This window comes from Rhipicephalus microplus, chromosome 5, assembly GCF_043290135.1.
Source record: "Rhipicephalus microplus isolate Deutch F79 chromosome 5, USDA_Rmic, whole genome shotgun sequence".
Taxonomy (NCBI): domain Eukaryota; kingdom Metazoa; phylum Arthropoda; class Arachnida; order Ixodida; family Ixodidae; genus Rhipicephalus; species Rhipicephalus microplus.
Genome location: NC_134704.1, coordinates 218,629,555 through 218,655,264, shown reverse-complemented (window position 1 = coordinate 218,655,264; position 25,710 = coordinate 218,629,555). Strand labels below are relative to the sequence as shown.

General features: G+C 40.4%; 2 long non-coding RNA genes across 2 annotated transcripts; one reads left to right on the top strand and one right to left on the bottom strand.

The window, feature by feature from the left end:
• Positions 1 to 2,595: 2,595 nt before the first annotated feature.
• On the bottom strand, positions 2,596 to 18,935 carry LOC142818131 (uncharacterized). The gene is made up of 2 exons (XR_012895603.1): positions 16,699 to 18,935; positions 2,596 to 4,168 (listed from the first exon to the last, which is right to left on the bottom strand). It is a non-coding gene; the product is annotated as an uncharacterized LOC142818131 (long non-coding RNA).
• A 3,164-nt stretch (positions 18,936 to 22,099) lies between these two features.
• LOC142818130 (uncharacterized) lies at positions 22,100 to 25,710 on the top strand. The gene is made up of 3 exons (XR_012895602.1): positions 22,100 to 22,165; positions 24,629 to 24,769; positions 25,510 to 25,710. It is a non-coding gene; the product is annotated as an uncharacterized LOC142818130 (long non-coding RNA).

The window sequence follows — 25,710 nt, the reverse complement described above, 5'->3', positions numbered from 1 at the left end:
TGGGTGAGGAAATTAGTTTTCTTTGTTGCGGTGCCTTCCAAACAAATCCGTTATTTCTTCTCTTCATTGCGTCGGTCTCTTGATGTGGCACTAAATTTTGCTATGTGCTCTTCGTGACACTTCCTCTCGCTCTAGAATGCTCTAGTAAAAGTTGACGCTAAAGTTCAGCTGAAGTGTTTAAAGTTCCTTGCAGCTAACCACAGCAATATTTCTTTGTCTATGTGATCAGACGGACACTCGTTACTTGGCATGCCTTTTATAACGCAAAACGTTTCTTCTTTTTTTTTCATTTACTGAACAGTCCGGAAAAAATCGGGGACATTTGTCCCGACTGGGACAGCGCGGGCAAAGTCTTGGACAGTCCAGCGAAATTCGGGACGGCTGGTAACACTAGTTTAGGCAAGTGTATAACAATGAAAAAAATGTAATAAAATAGAAATTTCATTGCTGGGGGCATTGCCGAGCTTCAATTGCTAACCCGTAAAGGTCTTTTTAAAAGTTAACATTGCCGCAATACACCAGTGTCATGGGGTGAAGTGCTTGCAGTGTATTGCAGTAAAGCATACATTATGCGCGCGTGTGTGTGTGTGTGAAATGGAAGCGTAGCACTGCTATTAGGCCTAATGCGATGCGCCGTGCTTTGTCTCATTACTGGTCATGCGACATACGGCATCAGCACCAACTTCAACCTTTGTAAAGAGTCCATATGTTCCCTCCATAATTATTTTTTTTAATTGTGGCAAGTGATTCACACTGCAGTAAACTTCTAGTATATCGCATGAATAATTTAAAATTGTTGCATGACCCCTAATAAAGAAGTGAAAGATACCTGTGACAGACTCCTTGGTACTCCAGATTTTGTGCCATCAGATATGTGTTCTAAAATGAAAATGATCATTATTAATGAAATATATACTCAGGCTAGGTATTGGAGATGATTGTGCATGTTTTGCAAATTTCCTTTTAAAAGCTCATGCTTCACTTTATCGGGCTTTCTTTAGTTATTAAGAAAAATAGCTCCCCAAGAATGGTCTAAAATTAAACACACAGTTTGTCATGGGGCAAGTTGAGCTTAGCAAGAAAATGATTTATGAAAACTATTCTGTCGCATAACTAAGAGCAAGCTGGTTTCAGGAAACATGTTGACCTGAGATGATGGCACGTTTCCACGCATCTTACAAAGGCTGCTTGTTGTTATAATGTGGCTGTAATTGGACAAATGTCTGTCATCAGGTGTGGAGATACATCGCAACTCTGATGATCAAATTTTTAAAGAATAGGTTTTCAGGGGATGCTAAAAACTTTTTTTGAAGGGGTGAGCATTAGAGAGCATTACTTTATTAAAGTCTCCAATTTCATTAGGTTAGCACTGAGGCTTGCAGGTATGTTAAATGCGCATGGTCACTTGAGTAACACTCAGAGGTCAATAATTATAGGGTGAGCAGCAAGGTATGTATGAAACAGGATTATGCAAATTGCAGAAATAGACCATGAAGTTGTCGAGAAGACTTTGTTAACAGTACATTTACAGGCTTCATGCAGAATTTGCTTTCCGGCAGGGTGCATTTACTTTCGCTGATGCTTTCGATGGCATTATTGCAGTTCTTAAGCACTGGTTTTACGGACTGCACGTGATGATCTTGTTTTTTCAAGGTTCATGTACTGATTAAAAAGTATAGGATCAAGAAACTTACATGCTGTCTTAAGGCATAATCAGGCTCACCATAGAGGTAAGTGGTGACATTTCAGTGAGTTGTATGTGGGAGGTCTGTGTACATACCATCATAGTAATCTTGCAATGCTGTAGCTTTATTTGTGTAACGAGTGAAGCTTCTTTTCCTGTTAAAAATTTCTGCCAAGCAAACAAGTTCCAACAGTAGGATTTGCCCTTGGGTAAAGCAGGTGGTAAGAGTGAGCTTATTCAGAAGCCCTTCAAGAGTACCCACTAAAGGAATTAGTACCTATAGGGCAAAAATTCCAGTGCACCAAGAAGGGCAAGGGAGGACGGTGCAGGTTAACATTTCAGGAGGGCATCTTCTGAAAATCATCCTTCTCTAGCCACAAGCTTGTATGGCCAATGTTTAGCAGACTCCTACTAACATAAACTAGGTATAAATGTTGCTTCTCTATTGCAAGATGACACACCATATACCTTTTGAGAGTAGATCTCCTCACCACAAGCTCTTACATTAGCCTAAAAATATTTTTTTTCTACGGTGCCCTTTTTTTTGTCCTAAACAGTTGTCTGAAGCAACAATATGCACATTGTGATAGTCTAGCTGGTGACCACAGAGATGGCTCCCGCCATCACGATGTATACTCCACTCAAAATGTAAGACACTGCAAAATCATAGTCCGGTGTGCGTGTATACGACCTTGAACATGCAAGCAGTGACCACTTCTCTTGTGTTTTCTGCATTGGCGCATGCTTGTTGCACACCTGTTCAAGATTGTGACAGTGAAATTAGTTCTGGCAATGCTGTCTCAGAGGTAAGACTGTGTATGCCCTTAGGAACACCATGGTGGAGCGAGCAGAGATTCATATCAAATGTAGTAATAAACTGGCAACACCATGGTTATACAAGCACACTTGCATTAATTTATTACATTTTTATTGAGGCAGACATCACACAGCTAAGCCTAGTTGTGATCTCTTTTCATTATTGTCTACATAGTTTTCCCGTTGGTCACAGCACAGGAAGAAAAATTTCTCTGTGGGAGCACCATGTTTTAAGCTTGCATGACTTCAATGAAGCACTGTGCGAACAAATATATTGAAAATGTCAATACTTCGGGTCCTATAAATGGTGAACTGGTTGTCACATTCAGCCGGTGATCCTGCAGGAGCTTTAGCATATACTCTAAGGTCATTTTGCATCAACAATGCCACATACAATAGCTTAACAATGGTTGTTAATGGGCAAGATGATGCATAGTTTCAGGGAGCTAATTAAGCTAAGGGGGAAAATTATAGACGCCTAAGCACCACTGGAAAAATGAAAAAGCACAGAGAAAGAGCATCGGTCACAGCTGAACTACAGAAAATATTTACACTGCACCACACATTCGCATCGTCTAGAATTTTCCCTAATAATGTTATACCAACCTGCCTAGCAGCAAGTACTTCTAAGGTAATAAAGTGCAGAATGACACTTCCATAAGACAGGGAACAGGACGCGAGTTAACTGCCATCTATCTTTGTTTGTGGCTTTGGTAGAAAATATATAAGGAAACAGACACATGTGAAGAGTGACAGTGTGCAATGTCACAGTCATCAAAAACATCACTTAACATTGCCTGCCCGAGAAATTTTCCTGGTTTTCAAAGTTTCAACAAATGTGTCACAATTAAATACACCACTTCTTTTCCAGCTTGAACTGCTTCCAACAGTTCACATCTATCAGGACTGCTGCCTGTAATCTTTGTCTGGTATTTAATCTGAACTGACATGCCCTAATACTTACACACAATCAGCCATATTTGTCTATCTACCCTTAACAGCCTGTAAGTTCACGTGTAACAACACACGCTCCACCCTTCCAGTGGTCATAGTCCATACGGGTCATTATATCATTCAGTTAGCTGCCTAACTATACTTTCATTCATTCACTTCATATTTCTTGAAAATAGAGATATGTGAACCCTACAACTGCTTTGCAAAAAACAAATGAAGTACCACACTTGCTATGATGGCTTAATTAAAAAAATTATTTCACGATGATGGCCCAGAAGCTTTCTCTAAAAAACGTGTAAAGCCCATATGGAGAAGTATGCGTCGCAGGGAAATTCTGTAACTGCCAAATTCGAAGAGTGTGCAAAATATTCTACGATTTCACATACCAAGTTGAATACTGTTCTATTTGATTCAGTCGCCATTATTTGTAGAACTAAACATTTTTTACTAATTTAATAAAATTTAAAATGTTAAGTGCACTGAAATAAAGCGAAAATGTGTAAAAGTATCATAAGTTTCATCCCTGGCAGGTGATACGCATTAAACATGACAGCTTATCTAGTGCAGCTGGCTGCTTCGCTCTAGGAAAGTAATTTTGCTACCTATACAATTGTCACTTACCCTTGCTTAACACTTCTGTAGATTTTAAGGGCTTGATGTTTTCGCCAGATACTTGATTCCTACTTTTAAGATTTCTAGGAGTCCTTATCATAGCTGCAAAGGGAGATACAGCCAGTATTTGATGTACTTGTTTTTATATTGCAATGGAAATAATACATCAACTGGGAAATAGCAATTAAACATTTTGTGTTAAATTTTATTTCAAATTCGTTTTGCTGCGCAACTTGTGTACCAAACAGTGGCTGACAACCATTGGGTGTATTTCCACCATGCTCTGCCATGACGAAGCACATGCATGAAACTTGAGAGACAAAAGCTCATGCATGCAGGTGCAATTATTATGTAGTCATCCCTTGAAACATCCTTGGTAATTTTAAATACTTGGCTGGGCAGATGTCTGTTAAATTATTCTCGAATGTCCAGGCTGGCTACAAAATGAGCAATGCTAATAATGTTCTTGGCTTGTGCCACAAATTTTTTACCACTCATTCTTTAAAAATATTTCCTAATGCTGTTGTTGTACAACCAAACAAGAATATGTACATGCTCTTTAGCATACTGTTATTCACAAACTAAATGCCAGTTCATTAAAACTCAAGATAGTTAAACATTCATATTCCATAATTACAATCAAACTGCAGGTGAGTTACCACAACAACCAATCTTTCACTGATCTCATTAAGTTTTCATTATGAATTTAGTAATTTGCATGCTTGCTTCTTTTTTTAAGAGTATGCATATTATTATACAAGACACCACAACTAACTCATTTATCAACTTCAGTATTTTATCACTTTCAATCAACCATCATATTGCAAAGTCTTGAAACAAGTCACTTTTAAGACCCACAAGTTTTCTTGTGCCCTTACAGTGCACCGAAGGCCCTGAAGTGTCAAACAGGCCAAAAGGCATTGGTAAGGCTTGTTCATAGGCATTGGACAAATCTGTTTACAAAATGTGTTAAAGGCACATGCATGCACATGTTTTGGTTTGATTGTACGTTAACATTAAGAAAGGAAGGAGTGGTGCGACATTTCTCGCACAAGCCAAGCATGTGGTTAGCATTGATAACTTTCACTTCACTTCACTTTTTTATCTTAAAGACCCCGGTGAGGGGGTATTACATAAGGGGTAGGTTAACAAATGGAGGTTACAGAGAGTGATCTTCTGACAAGCAATATGTATTTATATTTTGCGCAAACGTTGATGAACACCTTCCCTCTTCCGTTGTAATAATAACAGACCCTTTGTTATTCAAGACTGCAATTACTCAGCAATGTTTGTAACTATACGCAGTTTCCATTATATATCTTTGTCTTGTATGTGCTTGAATTCTTACTTATACATTTTTAGTTGATTTATGTTGCCTTCCTGATTTGCGCATCTGACACTTGTTTCTTTTCTTTGTCTTTTTTTTTTGTGTGTTATAAAATGTTGTACCCACCCCCTCTGTAATGCCCTACGGGCCCTGAGGGTATTCTAATAAATAAATAAATAAATAAATAAATAAATAAATAAATAAATAAATAAATAAATAAATAAATAAATAAATAAACACGTGATGGCTGCAATGTCACGGGGAAGGCCATTCCAGTCCACTGCTGTGCGAAGGAAAAATGAGGCAGCAAAAGTAGTAGTGCGAGCGCGCATGCGATTGAATAAGAATGGGTTGTGCGGTGAGATATGCGCGTTGGTGGGATAATGTAAGGTGCTTGATTGAGGGAACTGTGAAAGAACTTGTGAAACAAACAGAGGCTGGCGATGCGGTGATGCACAGAAAGATTATCAATATCAATGTCATGTTTTAGGGATGATATGCTTATTTCATATGATTATGAAGAGTGAATGAACCTAGTGGCACGATTTTGTACAGATTCTATTTAGTTTATTAGGTATATCTGGTGCGGGCTCCAGATGGGCGCTGCATATTCTAGTTTAGGTCTGATGAGCGATTTGTAAGCCAGAAGTTTTATGTCTAGTGGTGCGTGACGCAAATGACGCTTTAGGAAACCGAGGGGTCTGTTCGCGGATGATATGATGTTGTTTATGTGAGTGTTCCAGGAAAGTTCAGATGTTAAAGGTGACGCCTAGGTATTTATGACTGAACTTGTTCGATAGTGGAATTAGAGATTAGGTATGAGAATTATAAAGGATTACGCTGGCGTTGAAATAAGGCGAGTTTGCATTTAGTAGGGTTAAGCTTCATTAACTAAAGATCACACCACTGTTGCACGAGATCCAGATCCTGTTGGAGTGTAGTTTGATCAGAAATGTTAGTAACTGTGTGATAGATGACACAGTCATTGGCAAATAAACGGATATGGGAAGATACATGAACAGGAAGATCATTAATATATATTAGGAACAAGAGGGGTGCGAGTACAAATCCTTGGGGGACGCCGGATGTTACTGGGAGGGAGCTAGAACGGGTATTTTTAATGGAGACGAACTGAGAGCGGTTAGTAAGAAATTGTGTGGTCCATGCAAGAATGTTGGGGTGCAGGTTCAGCTGGGAAAGTTTTAACAGTAGGCGTTTGTGCGGTACCTTATCAAAGGCTTTTGCGAAGTCGAGAAAGATTGAATCGGTCTGAAAGTGATGGTCGAGAGAAGAGTGTATATCACGAATAAATATAGCAAGTTGGGATTCACTGGATAATGATTTACGAAATCCGTGCTGGGAAAAATGAAAAAAATTGTTGGTGTCAAGAAAGTTCATGATGTGTAATTATATGATATGTTCCATGATTTTGCAGGGGACGCTTGTTAGAGAGATGGGTCAATAATTTAGGGGGGACTGTCTGTTACCTGATTTGTGGATTGGAATGACCTTTCCCTCCATCCAGTCGTCTGGTAAAATTCCTGTTTCGAGTGACAATGAGAACATCATCGAAAAGTACACTGCAATAATTTCCTTAGTATTTTTTAACAATTTAGAGTTAATATTGTCTACGCCAGCTGATGATGAAAGTTTTAATTTGTCAATGAGTGATGAAATGCCACTAACGGATAACACAACAGGGTCCATCGCTGGTAATGTCGGTGGCGTAAGAAATGGTACGTTGGCTTCTTTAGTGAACACTGATGAGAACGCGGTGTTAAAGATATTGGCACAAACAGTGTCGCTTACGTCTTCATTTTTATCGTTTGTAAGCGTGATGTCTCGTGTTAGTTGCAGGTTTATGATTTCTGAGAATTTTCTAGGATTAGATTTCAGAATTTTAGTTAAATCATTGTGATAGAATGTCTGTTTCGCTTTTATAATTTCAGCATAATAAGCATCTTCCGCAGCATAGTACTTGCCCCATGCGCACGCATTACCATTAAACTTCGCAGCTCGGAAGAGGCGCTTTTTTTATTTTCAAATGTTTTCAAACTTGTGGAAAACCATGGTTTATTTTTATTGGCAGTAAAGCTCACTGTGGGGATGAATTTATTAGTCAAGTCAGTTATCTTGTCCTTAAGCATTAGCCAGCTGTCGTTGAGAGAACAGGAACAGAGATTGAGTTCGAAGTATGGTAGGAAATCTCGTAATTCACGATTAATTAATTCATAATTACCCTTATCATACAAGTGAATCGTTTTGCGGAAAATGGAGCGTATTTTTGGGGTGAAGTTAAATATGGTATGGATGACTTTGTGATCGCTGATTTCATGTAAGTATGCAATAGATTTTAAGCTTTCGGGGCTATTTGTTAATACCAGGTCTAAAACGTTTGAGGATTCACTAGTGATGTGCGTTAGTTCGGTTACCTGTTGGAGGTTAAAGTTGAGGCAAACATCAACGAATTCTCTTGCTTCAGTATTTCCAGAGGTTGGTGAAACCTGATTGAGCCAATTAATGGAGGGAAAGTTAAAATCTCCATAAAGCAGAACACGTGCGTTAGGGTGTTTATTAGTTAGCTGGGATAAGATTTCGTTAAGTTTGCGGGGGAAGTCTGGGTCAGTTCGAGGGGGCCTATAGCATACGCCAAGTATTATTGCTTCGGGAGGGGCACGGCATATTACCCATAATGATTCTAGTTGTGAAGATGTGTTGATTAGAGAGCATGATAGTTCTTTTTTAGTGGCGATGAGTATGCCTCTGCCACGTGAATTTTTACGATCGTGACGAAAGAATATGGTATTTATCCTGCACTACCTTTATAGTTAGTGCTGGAGTTTCAGATTAATTCCAGCCTATTTTTTTAGCAATATATCTATAACATGTGGTACAAATAGTTTCTGTTAGTAATTTCACAAATGACAACACTATTATCAGCAAATCATGACGAAATTTAGATGATAGCAAGGAAGGGGCATTGGCAGTTAAAATGAGAAATAAGCTGGGCTTAGCTGAGCACAAAGTGAGTTCAATTTCATACGAAGCATTCAAAGTACTAAACTTTGTTCGGTAGTGCCAAGGTCCAGATGACTTAATTTTAAAGTAAATGTTTATGACTGACCTTGTCAAATGTGTTAGAAAATTCTAAAATAATTCAGTCTATGAATCACTCCATCAAGAGAATGGCACAATTTATGAGTAAATAAGTGGAGTCTAACTTTGAAGCGTAGTTTTAAATCTACACTGCGTAGTGTTGTATGAAATGTAGGGTGATATAGAGGTACTTAGCTGCTGAATAAGCTTTGTTAGAATATAATATTAGTAGTGGTATTACAACATATGTGCAAGTTAAAATGAGGAAAAATAATAATAAATTTTTAAATTCCAGAAGAAAAAAAGAAAATTAAAAAATTACAGCATATTCCTGGAGTGATTGATGATGAGTGGGGTGAAGCGTTCGTCCATGCATGCGTCTATGCGTTCGATCGCGTTTGAGAATGCAGATGACGCATGGGTAACACCGATGAGACGCGTGCCAAAGGAGCCGAGCGCAAGCGTCTTTAACGTGCCCCCCACTCTGCTTCGTTCATGTCCCACCAACGATCCACTACATATGCTGACTATAAAGGACACTGAGAGATCCGCTCATTCTATGCATATCCAGGCACAGCCCCCCATGCAGCCAATCTGAGAGTAGGGGTACAGCGCCATCTAGTTATCTTTACCCAACTGCAGTTTCTATGTAATTCTTAAGAAAGCGCTGTCTAATATACTGTTCGGCAAATACTGCCTTCCTTTCTTTGTTTTCACTCCTCTCGGTTATGCGTGATGCTTGTACCATATCTAAGGACACAGTGAAAGATGAGGCATCAGTACCAAAAGGACTTATTTGGTTTACATTCTTTTATGGTTTGGGGGAAGTATGAATATATATAGCAACTTGATTTAAAAATGTATTTATTATGTGTTTGTGAGTTCCTGTAAGGTGTTAACTTAAAATGACAGAAAAAAATTACTTTTGACGTGTCGATGTTTATGTCACTATGAATTAATTGAAACAAAATCTTTAGTTTTGCTATTTTTGCCCTACCTTGTAGTGTTAATAGACCAGCTTTCGTTTGCAACTTAGTAGGAGAATTCGTTAGATTGAATTTGTTATAAATATACCTCATTGCCTTCCTGTGCACCCCCTTTTAATCCTTGCAATTAGTTACTTTGTATGTGTAAACCCCACAATACTATTATAATCATGTTAATAATATATTAATTATTATTATTATTATTATTATTATTATTATTATTATTATTATTATTATTATTATTATTATTATTATTATTATTATTATTGCATTGATAACATTGCACTTGATTTGCAGTTTACTTATTAAATCTGTATTTCACTGTTACACTGTTCAAGGCAGTATTTATAATGTCCTTACAAAGACCTACATATTTTAACTGCATTTAATGGACTCAGATATATCAGCCAGTCTTGTGGCACACCCTACAAGACAAAAATATTTTCGTCATTACAGGACATCCCGGGGATGTTTTGGATTTTTGAAGGAGGTATGTATTAGGGAATGACTGATGCACGGCTACCTGTTTCTCATGCAACCTTACCTTATCTCCAAAAGATCAGGTGATGGCAGTATGAGGCAAAGCAGTTAGACCTTTTCAGAGTAGCTTTATGCCTTTCTATAAATTGCAGTGCCATGTCCTCCTCTAGCAGAGAGGTGCTAGGCAATAGGAGGTAAGGGAGTGCCAGCCCGTTTAAACTTCGATGCAGCACACAGCAATATTTGGTTGTGCATATGTCCTGTGCTTTGCACAAACTGTTTTTAAGTTGTTTGCACTGCTTGAAATACCCTGTGCCTTTTTGAAATTAAACTTGTACTGGCATATCATGAACTGTAAATGTCAGCATTAGATGTACAAAAAAAAAAACCATCATGAAGGCAATGAGCCCTTATCACTTATTTGCCTTGCACTACAGCTATTCTGGGATGAAGAGAATGGCCATAAGGAAGATAATAATAATAATAATAATAATAATAATAATAATAATAATAATAATAATAATAATAATAATAATAATAATAATAATAATAATAATAATAATAATAATAATAATAATAATAATTCACACCAACTGGTTTCATTAAAACAAATGATTTCAGCTGATTCCATTTCCAGGCCAGCTGGTTTCATTTTCAGTCTTGAGTGGTTCATGCTGAGACCACTGGAACATGTTGCTAATGTGTTGGCTTGTACTTAGTCCCAGCTGTATACAGCCATGGTTTCAGTTAAAGTGAACTGAAACCATGGAATATTTTCACCTGGAAAGGAAAGAATGTAGAAAGTGATGCATCCAAAGGCAGAAAAGAAAACAAAGAGGAAAGATAAAACAGGGAACAGAGCAAGAAAAAAAAAGGCGAGCTCTCAAAGAGAAAGAGAGAAGAAAAGAGAGAAAGAAGGAGGCACACGCACACTGAACTTCTCTCGCCTTCATTTTTGAGGGCTCCTCGTTTTTTCCCTATGCGTCACTTTTTTACCGTTACCTGGCTAAATTTTCGCTCCTATACACAGATCGACTGAATTGACGGTGCACTCAGATTTAGCGTACATGCTCGTTGTCACATCCTCTCCCAAAATTCTCATGCCTGTCGTTCCAGAAAACAGCTTTGCAATGAAAATCACTATCGTGCAGCTGAGGAGCTGTATCATGCACAGATCATAATGTCAGCCTGATCGCACGAAGTAACGGTAATAACTTAGTAGTACACCATGCATAACACAAACGTTCAGTGGGCCCTTAAGTTATGTCGTCTTGACTGCAAAAGTGAAAGTTGTGCTTTCCCAGCATTTTCTTCAACTATGAGCCGTACACTACAGCTGTGTTTTGTATGAATATAAAAGAGAGTACTGCTTAAAATGTTCAGTACACTGACTATACAATTAAAAATATGGTAATCAGCATTTCTAAGAGTTACATTTTCTTGTAAAAAACTGACACATACTTATGTCAAGATTCATGCCGAAAGTACGTCTTGCCCAAGAATATTTCTGAAAAATTCAGCATATTCCACGTAGCTCCGGAATCGACATTATGCGAAGCATGCGGAGGCATGCTTAGCATGACCATGTTGTGATTTTTTTATAACGGCACGTCATGAAATTATGCCAAATATACGTCCAAATGTTCCACACACAGACATACATTGAATAATTCCAAGTGTTTATATAACCAGTTGTTTGCACTTGTGCAATGATGCAAACATGAACTTGAGCATTAGGAACACCAGAATCAATAAGCTGGTATGAAGTGCTGGTGCTAGTGAGGATGGTAGTCCTGGACGCTGCTGCATAAATCAACTTCAGTGCATGGCACCTAGCAACAATTGACGTCAACCCGATATCACAGCTGCATTATAGGAGTACATATGTAATGTTTATAAAGCTGGATTGCCACTACTGCAACCACTATTTACGTTTCATGACCATATGAAGGTATTAAGCTATTTGAAAAGTAGGTCCGAGATCTGGCGTGGCTTTGTTGTAGAATATGCTTGAGTGCCGCGCAGAATGCTTGGGTTTGATTCCTGATGGGACCGCGACATTTATTCTTTGCATTCTACGGGTCAGCACTGCCGATGTAAGGCTTTTTAAATGCGAAGCATCTCTGACTCACGTGTTTAACGCCGTACGTACGTCCGTGCGAACGCACCACAGCGCGTTTCTCTCGCCGCAGGTATTGGAGCACTGCCAAGTAGGTCAAGTCGCAGATGCACGTTGACGTCACACCCGCAGCAGCTGCCGGCTCCTCCACCAGCTCATAACACACATCTCTCCCACTTCACCCTCTCCACCACCCGCAACGCTCGACCGCACGTCGAGTGGAAACACTTTTTTAGCTCGTTATCTGCGATGAAACTTACACGAAACCCAACCCGCCTCCCATGTCTTTGTGTTTCAAACAAACGTTTACTTGAGTAAACAATACACTGAGTTCGCTTCCAGCCGTTCTTCCAGCACCCGCGTCGACGCCCGTTTCAACTGGGTCAACGACGTGAGCACCACTGCTGCTTCGCATCCCAGCAGGGTTCTCTTCGGGGAAATGGTTCATAATTTCTCAATGCTCACGCGTCAAAATTTTCCACGTGTGTTCTCGTCATTCCTGGGTAGATGCAAAAAATTAAGTGTCAATTACTTGGGGCACATAGCCGCCCGCGGGTATGTGTCACTGTTCAGCAGGAAGCGTTTGACGACACGCGTAGCATGATTGTGACCTTATTCATGTCTTCACCGGCGCGTCGTATTCGTCAAACTATGGAACTCTCCCATACTAATTTTGGTTCACGCCAAGTTAAGGAGGTGATCACGAGAGCACCCAGATGTGAGCGGCTAGACAGATAGATAGATAGATAGATAGATAGATAGATAGATAGATAGATAGATAGATAGATAGATAGATAGATAGATAGATAGATAGATAGATAGAAGAAATGCTTCGCCTGTAATATCTTTACTCACATTTGTAAAACAGCAACGGTAAAATTAATATGAATTACCTTTCTTAGGTTTAACCAATCACAAGAAGGCTGTTTGTGTATGACGCCTTTTTGTTGATAATCTGCATGCTGTGAAAGAGCTTTTCGTATTGCTCTTCACATGTGCGTTAATTCGTTCCATTTATGCACTTGGAACTGCATGCATGCTTTCATGACGCGAGGACGCGCGTTGCTGTTACATGCAGCGTTCAGTATTTCTTTTGTCGAGCTACACGATAGGACACGGCACAGCGCTTATAAAGCACTGCGCATTGCGCCATGTCCACTTATACTCTATGAATGAGACACTCACTCTAACTCAAACTCATGTAATATTACTCTGCTGTACTCACTCAAACTCACGACTCGATCATAGTCCAAGTGAGCCTGGCCCCATTAACGTCCAATGTGCCATGCTCGAATCAGCCAATCGCTGATACAATGGCAGTAATGGGTAATTTTTGAGCTTGTAGCGCAATTTGTCGAGTGAAAAGAAAGCAATTTTCAGGTGAACTTGAACATTTATTGAGAAATTGTGGCCTTGTGCTGCACAACAATATTTGGCTCACCTGTTCTCGGGAGTCTTGACTACCGATTGGCCGCATTTTACGACCATATTCAATAAGAGTTGCAGTGCCCCTTAAACTTTGAAGAGGTTTTGCGGCAGTGCGAATTCTCTTGGATAGGTGCTTTCACAGCATAGCACTCTATGCTTCAGTGAAATCACCTTCACAGGAGGTTATGTGCAGATCAATGTTAACTATTTGTTCATTGCAAATACTTCAAAATTTTTAATAATTTAAAATCGAGTCGAAGCGAGTTTGAATACAGTACTGTTCCTTCAAATATTCAAAGCATTTGAATATTTGCACAACCCTGCTTTTTTTAGTTAATATATTTGTATTTTTTGCTCTCTCTACACAATTGGTTTCTCCCCTTGTTTTTTTCTCTTTCTCCTCTTTCTAATGGTTCTCCCATCTTCTTTTTCACTCTCTCCTTTGCATCCTCCCTTGCCTTTCCCACCCCCTATACTATTTACTATTTAAGGCTATGATTTCTTCTGTCACCATGCATAAATAGCTGAAGAGTTATTATGCTCAGCTTTCAATTCGCTGGTTCAAATGTTGCCTCGGGTAAGCAAAAAAAAAAACCAAGAAGTATTCTTGTTTTCTTCTGCTGCTAAGAAGTGGTTCGTTGCAGATGGGACCCGTATTCTAAAGCGGCACAGGTTCGGAGGTGCCAGTTAGCTTGCCAGTATCCATTCAAATGTTATGACTGGCAGTGCAAGGACCAAGTCTGCAATAGACGCTCATTGGCGTACCAGCCAAATGTGGTACGCGTCCAGCAGAAACGCAAAAGGTGTCTGGGTGTGCTGCAGGGAACACGCATCAGCGTCGCTGGGACAGACAGTTCGTGTTTGAGGAGAGGCGCATGCACGGACCGAGGATATGAAAAGCGCGTCGCATGTGCACTCAGGGCTCTCTCTGTGGCCTTCGTTACGGCCAGTCCTGTCTCCTGTAAAAGCGCATCTCGACGCCTTGTGTTTTTTACACCTGTAAATATGTAAATAAATCGTGTGTTTCTGTCGTCAAGAAGCCTCTCAAAGGTGTCTTCTTCCCCGGCACCTGGGTGAAAGCCTGTGCCCCTAACCTCGGTCACATCAAGGTGTGCTTCCCAAAAGTATCGCTGTGGTATGTATTGTGTGCTCACAATTGACAACAATGAAGGCATGGCTAAACTTGTTCCTGGTTTATCAACAGCCTTCTTGCAATATGTGCCTGTTTCAAATATATGAGGACTAGGTTTTCTTTTTTTTCAAGTCCTAATTTGTTCGAGATAAAACTACAGCGAATTCGAGACGCTCATGTTTGGAAGATTTAAGTAGACTTTCCAGCTGCCCCTTTGCATAGTTGCCACTGCAATTAAGGCATCTGTTTTGGCCCTGTAGCAGCTTTTTTTATGCCCCCCCCCCCCACACACACACACATTAAAGACAGCCAAGTCAATTCTGTATGCCACTCACTGTCTGTAGATTGTTGTCTACACAACCTGCTTCAATATTTTTAAACTGTTTTCACACTTTGCGGCCACCAGGGTTGCCACCTTTTCTTAAACAAAGAACAGGCCCTTCAACGAGAGGAAGAGGGAGGGCCGAGGATACCTGGAAATTAATGTCCAACAATAGACACTATGTCAGGTATTTGGCATACAGTGCCATTTGAAAATAATATTGCTTTTCTTGAGTCAAATAAACCTGATATATATGCAAAAATGGCTCACTGAGCTAACCTACTAGTCTAATTGCTGGCATAAAAATATTCATGGTTAGAATAATGCTTCATTTCCATCACTTCAAAAAGAAAAATTGGGCGACCCTTAAGGTTCGCTTTCAAGAATTGAACACGATAATGATACCCTGGCGGCCCTAGTGCGTACTTCAAGCGCTTGGTGCATGAAATATTTTCGAAGTATGCGCTCACTATGTGGTCTGAAGGAAATGTGTTCAAAATGTGTGCGTTTTGGTATGGCTGGCCACCTTTTAACTATGCAGTCCTTAAGATAATCACATGTTCTGATGCCTGATTACAATGCACACTTGTATCAAGAAATATTACTGTGATATTACATATTGAATTGTGAAGACAGTATACAGGACACATGTGTTTGCAAAGCCTAACATTATTTTCACTGCATTTTCAAGCAGATGAAGTTATTTTCCTTAATTTCCAAGCAGATGTGTGGCTGTGCGGTTGAACGCCTGCTTGCCATGCAAACGGTTTGGGCTTGATCCTCCCGCAAACTGGGAAATTTTTTATTACTTATTTTATTTGCATCTTTCTTGATTTTTCCGGTTGCTCACAAGGTTCATCACTCACAATCAATGATGCCCACGAGATTTTTAAAACTATCGCGTTAAAACTGGCATAAAAGGGTAACAATGTATGACTGATTGAATAAGCTTTTACAGCTTATGCCAAATCACATTGGTGTGATGTTGAAATCCCTAGGTCCATTGTTAGACTACCAAATGTCATGGTTTTCACTTTTATGTCTGTTTAGGGGTACAGCAATTAACTGGCCAGGAAGTGTAAATAGATCTTTATTTGGAAACATGCAAAAGTAGGATAAAGTCAAGCTCCCTTTCCCTTGAGTAATTTGAGTTGTATATGTATTTTAAAATGGTGTTTGAAAATCACAGCAGCTGTGCCATTACACTGCTTCGTGGCAAAAGCTTAGTATCGTGTTCTGTAGAATTTCTGCACGTTGCCTGCTGCAGCTCAGACAATCGTTAATCTGGCTTAACATTATATAGTATATATATTGCATTCTCACTTTCAATTTTGCTTATTATGCAATTTAACTTACCCTTCGTGAATTCATCGATATTTTTCACATAATAACAGAAATTTGCATAACTTCATGCCTAAAGATAGTGTGACACAATCTTCACTAAAGTATGGCCATCAATTTATGAGAAAAAGTGGGACGCATGTGTCTCATCGACTCATGAAGCATCTTTGAATAAGTGGGGCAACACATGTCACATTGTCTCATAAGGGCACTAAGCTGTAATTCTGCTGCCAAATTTCTTGCCCAAAAAGGCCCAATGGAAGCAGTACAGAGGAACACTTCTAAAGCTGTGGGAGAAAAAGTGCAGTGAACCTTAATTTCAGATTTTCTACGCAATTCTGCGCCTCTGCCTGTGGCATTGAGTCTAGCGGCTCGGTCCCAAGGTCTTCACATACACGTACCCTTTCAGCTTATGTCTGTCTTGTCGGTAGGTGGCGATAATATTGAAACTCGTCGAAAACAAGGAGAAAACAGCAGGCATAGATGAGTGCATGCATTCATATGAAAATAAAGAAAAAGGAGAATATTGCTTTTCATTCACATTTAACGAAGCTGTGTCTATGCATGTCTTGTCTTGTATCTGCAATGAATAAGGGCAAACATCTCAGTTAAGTCCGCATTTTCGCAAATAATTAAAATTGTGGTAATGAATCATGGCAAGCCACTTTGACGTGGTGTCAATGCACTGAATGCTGTAAGTGTGTTAACAAATGCTGCATCATATTCGTGAACTCTATTCAGGTGTGACATATTTGCTTTTCTCATATATCTTGCATGATTTGATGATCTTGAAAATTCGTGTTCTCTTTGGCTTCCTGGCTGTATGAAGCAGCAATTTTGCCATATTTTTCCTTTGGCATGAAATTTTAGCAACAGTGTCTTAGCCACAGCTTTTGGTCTCATTGCCTCTCCTCATAATGATAAAAAATATCAAAGAATGTGCTGTTTTGTGGCATCCATCAAACATGAAAAAACAGTTATGCATATATGCTATGTTGTTAGGCTATGCAAGGAACTGCTTCATTTTTCATTCGAGTGCACTTCCACAATGATTTTAGGCAGATATAATTTTTGCAATTTAGAAAGAAAATCTATAGTTGCATGCTAAAATTCTTTAAAAAATCTGAACAGAAGAATACCATAAATTTGAAACTTTAGCTACCTGGTACGCAATATGACACCGGCTGAAAAAAAATATTAACAAAATAAAAGATTTTAAACACAACGTATCACTGATACTATGCATTGTAAATGTGCAATATATAGTTTCTCAGTTTCCTTAATGTTTCTGGTACACCACAACTGGAAGGCATTGTGCTGATGGCAACGTAAAGTGGTAGAGAAAGTTTTACTGAGGAAAAAGTGGGATGCATTCATCCTATTAACCATAAAGGTTAAGAAATTGATGCTCAGCAGTGGAGCTTCCTCTACAGCAACAAAAAACTTGCATTGAACCACAGTGCATGCACACACCATCTCTCCAGCACTTTGCTCATGCACTCTGTCATGGCAGAATTTGGTACCAATGCAGTGAACAGCTGTAGGCCACTGTTTTCAACATGTGTTGCATATAAGACTCCATCAGCAACAACGGTTGGTGAAAACTATTTCATTGCCTTTTTTGTGTTGCCAATGCGTGATTAGACATTCTGAATTACGAGCTTTCCAGTGACATAAAAGAAATGTACATTAAAAAAATTGATTGGCCGTAGGAAATAATCAGGCCCTAGAAATCCACAGAACCGTTAAGAAAGGGTAAGTATTCATTGGTACAAGCACATTCCTGGAGCTGAGTAGCCAGCTGCGCTACACAGCTTCTCAAGTCTTTTTTCTTTTAATGTGCCAGGGCGGATGCTGTGTATCATACTGTTGCACAAGTTTTCTTTTATTTTGGTGTACTTAACATTTTAAAACATTAGTCAACTTTTAAAACATATACAGTTTTGCAAATCATGACTGTTGAATTGAACACAACAAAATTAAATTTGGAGTGTTAAATCACTTAATATTTCTAGAGATCGAATCCCACTTGTCTAAAACACCCAGCCGACCGCTCCAGTTGCTGTTTTCTGCAGAAATATGTTAATGCCGACGCCGTATGAATATCTAAGATGGCATACGGCGTGCTAGGCCTTTGTGCGATATTTTAAGCGTGAACAGAAGCATGTAGCTAAGGTGACGTAGAAGCCGTCACTAACAAGAGCCATGCGCTCCGCTGCTTTGGACAAGTGTGATTCCACCTGTACAGCTGCAGTGTTGGCATTTTTTTGGTGCACGAAATTCTCCATGTTCACTTTACATCTGGTCTATTATATAAAAACATGGAAATAAAAAGAATAACAAATAAAACCTTCTAGGTCTGAGTGAGAACAGAAGCCAAGTTGCTTGTGTGGCAAGCAGGCATTCTACCACAAAGCCACGTGCCTGCTCAAAAATAATTTTCATGCTTTACAAATACACGCGTCTAGTATACATGCTTCACAATACAATATGTAATATCGCAGTATTTCATGGTACAAATGTACATTGCCACTGGCCATCAGAACATGTGATTATCATAATGACTTCGTTGTTTAAAGCAGCCACGAAAAACAAAAGGCACAAATGCTACTGGAGTATTCTCTTAGGACCACGTACTGGGTGCTGTAACGTTTGCAGTGCTCGCCCTCTTTCTACGTCGGGGCTTTCTGATAACATTGCCCGATTGCTGTTATCTTGCTGTTTTCTTTTCTTTCGTGCCAACCTGCGATTGGCTGCGTAGCGCTTAAAAACGCGCCGCAAGGTGAATAAACTGGGATTGTCTTCCTGGCACTGCTTGAGTCGTCTCTTTCCTGGGCCGGCTGTCGTCCAGCCGCCGAATACGTAACAGCTGGTGGCAGCGGTGGCGGCGGTATGGAGCGCACGTCGAAGGCGGCCTTGGCGTCCGGTTTGGTGAGAGCACGGCTTGCTTGACTTCATTGGGAGCATTAGCAGCATTTACTTGGTAGTCGAGGTTCTTTTGTATTTGTTGTTGACTTTGCTAAATAGTAGTACATATCAGGGTAGCACTTGTTAACTGCAGTCATGATCCTCACGTCGTTAACGAAACCCAACCTAGTGCTGCTAGCTGAAGAGCTCGGTATCCCTGTACAGAAGTCTATGCGGAAGCCTGCAATTATCGAAGCGATATCCAAATGCGGAGCAAACGACGACGAAGTCGAGGAGTGTTGGAGGGCAGTCTCGGAAAAGCTCAAAGAACGAGAAGTAGAACTGAAGTTAAAAGAGATGCAACTGCATAACCTTGAACGCAATGACAGTTTCGATATGCGAGGATACATGCAACCTTTCAAGGCTGGCAGTGACATCACTTTGTATCTCGTCAACTTTGAGAGGACGTGTACAAGAGCTGCACTTGCAAAAGAGACTTGGTCGCAACGCCTGTTGACATTACTTCCAAATGAGGCAGCCGATGTAATCGCGAGAATGCCAGATGAAGATGCTCATGATTACGAAAAAGTGAAACTTCATTTGAGGCGAAGGTACAGCTTGTCAACAGAAGCCTTGAGGATGAAGTTCCGTAACACGAGGCGTGGCCAAGGGGAGTCATTTTCAGAATTCGCCTACAAATCCATGAGCTTGTTAGAGGAATGGCTTAAGAGTGCCAACGCATACGAGGACAAGCAACGTCTGATTGAACTGTTTGCGCTCGAGCAGTTTTATGCGTCCATTCCGGACCAAATGCGGCTGTGGATTCAGGACAAGCCAAACGTAGAGACTTTGCAAACGGCAGCCAGCTTGGCGGACGAGTACCGTTCCCGTAGAATGGAAAGTTCGGAAGAACAAAGAAAGAAGCCGTCAGGAGCGTTCAAGAAATTTCAGAAAGGAACGAAAGAAACTAACCAAGGGAAACCAGGCGACAGTGTTCCAGCCCAAGGGCATGCAGCCAACGCGAGTGAACCGAAAAGTTCCAAGTTCGAAGAAAAACAACCGCTGGTCTGCTATAAATGCCAACAACCGGGTCACATCGCAGTCGGTTGCCGACAGCCAGCAGTTTCCGTCAATTTGCTAACCGAAGAGAGCGATTTACTCTTGCCCTACACATATGACATGAAGGTGAACGGCATCAGTTGCAACGTTCTGCGCGACACAGGAGCAACATTTGATATCGTCCACCCGTCATTTGTTAAGCCCGAGAACTTAACAGGTTCATGTGTATGGGTACGCCAGGCACTAGAGCCAGACATGAAGTGTTTGCCGGTAGCCAGAGTCGAAATGAAGGGCGCCTTCGGCACATTCGAAACTGATGCTGCGGTTTCCGATAAACTTCCTCAGAAAATTCCCTACATTTTTTCTAACCGATCAATGAGGGACTTCCAAAATGCAGGACTGGAACTTAATGCTAACCCTGTAATGGTCGTCACGAGGTCCCAAACAAGAGCTCAAGCTACCAGCGCTACCCGTAACACGGAAATTACAGACCAGAGTGAACCGACACAAGCTACTGCACCAAGCGAAACTGTTCCTGTCGACACCAATTGTGTCGCGCCAGCCTTCGATAGCAACACTCCCGTCGGTAATGCGCTCCCAGGTGAAGCGATAAACCCAGTCAGTGAAAATTTTCAGCTTCTAGCAAAGTTAGACAAAAGCGCTCTCAAAATGGAGCAGGCAAACGACGAGTCGCTGAAGACGTGCTGGGAAAAATCAAAACGGAAACAAAAAGGAGCCGTGTCGCTCATAGTCAAAGAAGGCATTTTGTACAGAATATTCAAAAACAAGAAAGGCAGAACCTTTGAACAGCTTGTCGTTCCCAAAAAGTATCGAGTCGCACTTTTGGGTTTGGTTCACAGCGATAGCTGGGCTGGCCATTTAGGTATCAACAAGACCAAGAGCAGGTTATTGAACGACTACTACTGGCCGATGTGCTTCAAAGAATCGGAGAACTGGGTACGTTCCTGCAACGTTTGCCAAAGGACGGGGCGGCCAAACGAAAAACTCAAAGCACCTTTGGTCCAAGTGCCTTTGATTGGCGAACCCTTTCGCAAATTAGTTGTCGACATTGTAGGTCCATTACCAGTAACAGCGGCGGGCAACAAATACTTGCTAACACTCATTTGCCCTGCTACGAAGTTCCCGGAAGCAGTGGTATTACCCGAATTAAGCTCCACTGCAGTTGTAAACGCGCTACTCGGTGTCTTTGCAAGAATTGGATTTCCTAGTGAAATCCAATGCGACCAAGGTTCTGTGTTCACAAGCGCGCTCACCACGACGTTCTTGAAGAAATGCGGCATATCCGTTCACCACAGCTCAGTCTACCATCCGCAAAGTAATTCAGTCGAGAAACTTCACTCTGTAATGAAGCGCATTCTGCATGCACCTCAGGGTCTTCGCCCACGCCGTGCACAAAGACAATATGACCGTGCGAAACGTGTCAGTGCTGTGCTTGGAGACCTGCCCACGTGTTGGCTACCTGTTACCACCTCCAGCCGTTCATGAAGCGTCATCCTCTTGAACGCCTTCCGCTAGGGGTAGCTTTGGCCGAGTTGTAACGTTTGCAGTGCTCGCCCTCTTTCTACGTCGGGGCTTTCTGATAACATTGCCCGATTGCTGTTATCTTGCTGTTTTCTTTTCTTTCGTGCCAACCTGCGATTGGCTGCGTAGCGCTTAAAAACGCGCCGCAAGGTGAATAAACTGGGATTGTCTTCCTGGCACTGCTTGAGTCGTCTCTTTCCTGGGCCGGCTGTCGTCCAGCCGCCGAATACGTAACAGTGCATATCAAGTTTAAAAACATTTCATGCACATAGCTGCTCGTGGCTTAAAGCATACTACACAGTACCTGTATTGTGTGGTCTATCCTGTGTCCCATCTCTGCGCTCTTCAAAGTAACTATGTGTACGTATCAACAAGCTCGCTTAGCCACCATTTAGAAATCCATTACCCAGACTGCAACTATATGCGAAACCCTTACTAGCACAAGCCACTTTAAACATTGATTACATAGTAATAATCTGCAGTATAAACTTTTCAAGTAATGTTACCCTGCAAAAAGTATGCACTAGGTGGTTGGAGTATGCACTAGGGATAGGATATCACTGTTGTGTTCTACTCAAACCTTGAGGGTCCCCTAATTTTTTTCACCAAACAATTGCAAGATTCATAGATAGTAATGTTCGACAAGCATGGTATTGTAAATAATCACCATTTTGGCCTATACTGGAAGAGTGGAGGGGGTGCTGTTAGGAGTGAATTTACAAGCTGTTAAGAGTGTATGGAAAATTTGACAGATTGTTGTGTAAGTATGCATGCATTAGGGCATGTCAGTTCATATTAAATACCTGAAAAAGATCACAGGCAGGAGTCCTGATAGGACTCTTGAAAGCATTTCATTCTAGGAAAGAAGTGATGTGTCATTGACACATCTGTTGAAACTTGGAAGGTCAGAAAAGTATTTCAAGCGCAGGTATGTGACGTTTCTTGACAATACATGACTGTGACATTGCACACTTCCATACTGCACATGTGTCTGTTTCCTAACATACTTGCCAGCAAAGCGACAACAGGGTGTTTATCAATTTAAATTTTTTCAAATTTAGTGATTTTTCCAGGTTTTTCACATAGATTAAAAGCAAACTCCATGACCATATTGTCTTCTTGGAAAATGTGCGGTGGAAAGAACACTTTAGCAGTAGAAAAATAAAATAAGAGGCACTCATATAAAACAAATGAACACATTTTACACACACACTCATAATGTTGTGAGTGTATGTGGTAAATATGAAAAAATGTGTGTATCTGGTGAAAACAAAACTTGTCACCCAGGCACTGAGAAAGTTGGCTGTTTGGTTTTCGGAACAACCAGAACACAACCACACAAATAAAATCAACTGCAGCTGCAAGTTTGAACGAGCCTGCGATAGTCCAACAGTGCAGCCAATGCTGCTAGGAAACGTAAAGGTGGCGCTATCTCGTGGCATTCGTAAAAAACAAGGATGCAACAGCCCTGCCAGTTGGCTTACTGGAGCACATTCTAGTTCATTATAATGGCTATAGCCTGCAGGCCATTTAGGATTGGATTAGATTACCTTGACCTAGACTGCTGTATTTACTAATGATTTGCATCCCCGTCTCATTTGTACATGTCTAAAATATACTTTTCAGCAAAAAGGAGTACTTACGTATTTAATGCGACCTTGTCTTGACAACAACTAACAACAATGTCGCAACAACGAAACTGTACAGCAAAATTTACTTTATCCTTTCTTTCACTCTCTTTTTTTTTTTTACACAATGCACACATGCTTGTTGGTGTTTTATTTCTCTGGGTTCTGACACGTGGAGCACAATGAAAGTACTGAGACACCTGCAATAAAAGCTGCGGTAGCGTTTGAAGCACTGATGTTTGAATATGGGGTGGAAAAAAGGAATCTGTCAGACCACAACTGCTTCCCCGATTCCATAGGTAAATAAAAGATGCAGAATCGTGAGTTAGGCAAACTGGTGAGTGTTCACCGTAGAATATTCTACAAACGAATGGGTTAGAAGCAGTCAGAGAGGGTCACAGCGCTGATTTCACAACTGAAATTTATTTGGAAAAGGAAAGCACATATATAGAAAATATTGACTCATCAAAACTATGCACATGTACACATGTGTTACGACACAGAATGATTCATGTCTTCTCTAAGACCTTATGTTTTTCATCTAGACGAGTGTTACATGAAATACTTATGCACTTGTTGTTAGACCTAATGAAAATGCTTCGGCTACTTCACACATGCGCTAATCAACATGTCAATATTTGATATTCTACAAGTGGGGCACACACGGGGCTGGGTAGTATCGCAATAGTATTTAAGAGAGACTTTTGAGTGTCTGTATTGCTGTATCGAGGCACTTTTAAAAAATGTATTTGTATCTTAGTAGTGAAATACATTTACGGTGTATCGCATGTATCGCGATACTATCCAGGACACGAGTATCTTGTTACTTTTTTTTTTCGTAAATGAGCTCAGACGTGTTCACAATGGGGAAAAAAATTTCTGCTGTGACCTTGGCAGTCCACGGCAAGATATGCACCCACCATTTCTACATTTCTGCTGAGGGCGAAACTGACTCCTACCTTCTTGAAAGCGAGCTAGTTGCTTTGCTACCCGCATCCCATGATGTGTTTGAATGATGGCCTGCTTCAGCATGACAACAATGTTATGCTGCTATATTGAATTCCAGCACAGATATTTTCATTGTGAGGAGTATTGTATACTGCACAATGGGCGCCATTTTTTAAATGTATTTCCTCATGCCAATTGAGCGAGTAGTGTTTGTTTTTCTCGTTTTTTTTTTACTTTTCTTTTGCAGTGCCCATTTGAAAAACTGGAGCTTATTGCGGAAGCCACAAACCACCCAAAGAGAATTTGGTGCCGTGTGCCATCTACGATACTTCTTTCTGCAGAGCATTTCTGAAAAACGCCAGCATGGCCAAACAGCGATTCGAAAGAGGTCTTTTTGAGTTTCCTTTCGCATTCCTTGTTTTGTCCGTTCTTAATTCTTTCTGCCTTTTCTAAGATGATTCTAGAAAACACTAAACCTTCAACTGGAAGTTCGTTTGTTTATGGTTCCAGCACTTCGTTTGAACTATGCTCCTTCTAGCATAACTAATAGTGTTGCTGTCGAGTTCCGGATTTCAGTGTACAATGCGTGTGACTGATGCTCTCATATGGCATAGTTTTTTATTGCAAGTGATATCTGTAAATATGTGGTTATTAACAATTATGTGCAGTGTAAGCATCCTTTGTAATGCCTTAATGACACTCGGAGAATGGTGAAAATATAATAAATGAATTTCATTTGCAAGTTTCAATGTGCTGCACATTTTAAATATTATGCTGCACATAACAAATGTTTGTATGGAGTATAACTATCCCCGGCATAGACAAAAGTATTTTAGTTTATGTATTCTGGAATACTTTTTTGTCTTTTTGCAAACGTATCTCTGAAATATCCTGTCACATGAGTTACAAATTTATATCAGTATCTGTATTTTATGCTTCCAAACCACACATTTCGATATCTGCATTCCAGAATACTTTTTCGGGCATCTCTGCCCAGCCCTGAGCACACATCCACATGGCCTACAACGAGCTGCCAAATTCGACGTGATTTTAGCATCTGATGGCATTAGCCCATGCTCTCTTAAGCACACGTTTATGTAATGCCCCATTTTACCTCAATATTCACAGCTGCAAGACAGTGGAATCCCATAAACCACGCCAGTAGTGCAAGGAGCATATCTGTGGACATGACTGGAGACACATTTGTTCCCTTTCCCTGGCTGCTGACACAATGCTCTATCCACCAAAGTACACACATTATGCACTTTATTACATAATGAGAATGACATGTTCATGCAATAACGAGCACCAACATTTTTCAAACCATGT